The sequence below is a fragment of the Apis florea genome, unplaced genomic scaffold, assembly GCF_048593485.1.
Source record: "Apis florea isolate Af1SG1 unplaced genomic scaffold, ASM4859348v1 contig_3758_pilon, whole genome shotgun sequence".
In the NCBI taxonomy this organism is placed as follows: Eukaryota; Metazoa; Arthropoda; class Insecta; order Hymenoptera; family Apidae; genus Apis; species Apis florea.
Genome location: NW_028256839.1, coordinates 1,443,977 through 1,447,505, shown reverse-complemented (window position 1 = coordinate 1,447,505; position 3,529 = coordinate 1,443,977).

The window sequence follows — 3,529 nt, the reverse complement described above, 5'->3', positions numbered from 1 at the left end:
CATTTTAGCAGTTTCATCCACAATGATTAATCCTCGAAAATGACTAATTTGGTCATTTTTGGTTCATATCTAAGATATAGATATTAAATATCATTTAATATCGTTATAGCATGAGTCAAAATTAATTGATTAAATAAGAATTCATGTAGACATTCTTCATTTCCTCTTCATTTCTAGTTTCCATCGATCAATTCATAATTGCATAATTGATTCTTAATTTTTTAAAATTTTTATTCTACATTCTTTTTCTTGATAAAAAATCTCTTATTTCATTGTCAAAAAAGAAAAAAAATTTTAATGTAATTTCAATGCTTCTTTAATTTGCACGAATGAAAACGATTTTTTGATTTCCTTCAAATTGTTTTCTCTTATTATTATTGAGTTGCATTTTTCTCTATTTTCTCTATGTCAAATGTTTGCAGCTATTTGATTATTTTCTGAATTTGAACCAGAACAAAATATATTTTCATTTGAAATTATATTTTTCTTTTGCTTTTTTACCATTTTATTAGAGATCCACAACTAATATAATATCTAGAAACATGTGGATTAAAAATTGATGTTTTATTTTCATATTTTTATTCTGATGGAATATTCTTTATCTTGAGTCATTCTGTTTATATAGAACTTATCAACTCTTTTATCATTGTTTGAATGTATTAATTATAACAAAGATTACGGAATACATGAAATTTGAATAATACATAATCCTTTCGATTAATGAAATAAAAATTAATGACAATATCTCTTTTTTAATTATTAGTTATTATATATATATATATCAATTTTATTTTGAAAATGGCATAACTTACATTTTGAAAAAAATGAATGTTAAGATGTTTATGATTATAAAAATATGTATACTTTTTATTTTTAATTATTTCATTGTTTCTTTGAATAAAATTGAATAACATTTCTTTTCATAATTTAGCAATGAATTCTGTGAAAACAATCATTTTTGGTAGAATGTGATATCTAAATTTTGTGATATCTTTTTTAATTCTTCTTTAAAATTCATTTTTTTTTAAATTTTCCTTCTTTCAAATTGACTTTTTCAATTGATTTTTTCATATCGTTGTATTGTCATCTGTCATATCATTGTACGTATGATCAGAAAACTCATTATTTTTCGTTCTTTCTTTGCTTTTTAAAAACGTAAATTGCAAGAAGTTTCCAGTATAAACTTTAATCAATAATTGAAAAGTTATCTTTGCAGATTCTACAATTTTTTTTTTTAAATTGCATTTATAAGTTAAACATAATAAAATTAAATTAATATTCTATAACTAAAAATATTCTTTTGCGACTCATGACTCTCGCCATATAAAAAACAAACATACACAATCGGAGACTCACTTACATATACATATCGCTAATATTTTACAATTATTCTTATGCAGGTTTTGTTTTACCAATTCATAGCAGATATGCTAGTACACACAAAAAACAAGTGTGCACAATGAGAGACTCATTTGTACATAAGTGTCACAAATATGGTTAAACATACTTCATATTAAAAACAATACTTCTAATTATAATTTTGTTAATTTATTTGATTTTGTGAAATTGTGCTACTTTTTCATCGCTACTTTAGGCTATGAAAATATTTTTATTTCCTTCTGGCAAGTTTTTGTCGATTGATTCATGATTGTAGAACAAACTCGTTTTAATTATTAACTCTGCATTTTATTTTTTATTTTTTTATCTATATTATCTATTCTTTTTTTTTCCTTTTTTTACAAGGAGCTTTATTAATATTTTAATAGTGCTATATTATTATAGTACTTTACTATAATGAATAAAAGGAAAATTGATATGAATTTTAATTGGTATATTTTTCAATAATCCATTAGTAAATGAAAATAATTTTTAATTTTTTTCGAACTTTCGAGTCTATTGTTCTCCATTTTTGTTTGCAATATAAGCACATCCAAAAATTTTTCTTGCTTAATTTATTATTTAATGCATAATAATAAATATAGTATATATAATAAGTTTATATAAATATATTATTTATATATTATTTATTAGTACAGGTACCACGTAAGAGCGGGCAAGTAATATATTAATATATCAGATAATCACTTGGATAATCAATAGTGTTGCAAATAATTATAGTTTTATTCGTTTCATTATCTGAAAACTAATTATATTTGAATATATTTATTATAAGTAGCTAATAGAAATATTTGTACACAAACAATTTTTTATTTTTATTTATGCAAAGTTAATTGTTCAATATATTGTAATAGGCTTATAGAATTATGAATATTTATAAACTCAATTATTGTTCATAATTGTTTGCTTGTTAAATTCAAATATAGTGAAAAGTAATTTCAAATTCAAGTAAAGAAATATTTTCTTATTTTGCATGCATATATGTTAATTTGAATATCGATTGAAAAAAAAATTGAAGAATTGAAAATTATAAGAAAAGTATAAGAGACGAAGATATTTTATATTTTCAACTGTTAAGAGAAATATCAAAAAGCTTTTTTGAGAGTCAAAAGAATAAATCGATTTTAATCTACAATGTGATTCTAGTCTTGTAAGAAAATAGATTACGGTTTCTATTAAATTTAAATATCGAAATGGTTATAAAAACAGATATTAAAAATCATATTGATGTTAGATTAAAATTTGCTTAAAAATGTAGAAACATATGATGAAAAAAAAGTTTAATTTAAATGAATCTGATTCAGTATACTATTAATGATTATGAGAAAAAAAAATTCATTTCATATAGAAATTAGAAAATGAATCAATCATAGTTTGTGATATCTTTTAAAAGAGATATTAAAAATGAAATAGCATTTATAAATAGAATATTGTTAATTATTAACAATATGTTATATATATTCAACAATTATTTATAATAATAACAGAAAATATCAAGATGTTTTTTCAACAAGATAATGCAATTATTTATGTAGTTTCCTGTATGAAAAAGTGTTTTGAAAAATATACAATTAAATTATTATTATTATTATAATCAGCATTTAGTTTAGAAAATTTATAATGTATTCTTGCAAGAAAAGAGTATAATAGGAAGAGAGAATTATATAAATTATAAACTCAAAATATTAATAAAGTTAAAAAAAGAATGTATAATGCTTAAATACATATTCTTAATAAAACTTCTTAAATCAACAAAGTGATAATGTTTTTTGATTGATTGTTAAAGATAGTAAAGAACAAAAGCTAAAAGTGAAGAAAATTTAATATCAAATTAATATTTCTTCACATCTTTAAGATTCAGATTTCAGATTTAAAAAAAAAAAATTAAAATTTTTATCTTATAAAATATTAAGAAATATTAAATATAAAAAACTTTTTAAATTATTTTTAAATTTAATTTATTATATTTAATATTATGAAAAATATATTTTTGAGTTTATAATTATTCATTTGTACAGGATAATTTAAATGGAAACATCTAAATATCTCTGTTACTTTTCTGAGAAAATGAATTTTTTTAACAAAAATATAAAGACAGTTATAATATAGCAATATTTTTTTTGCAACTTAC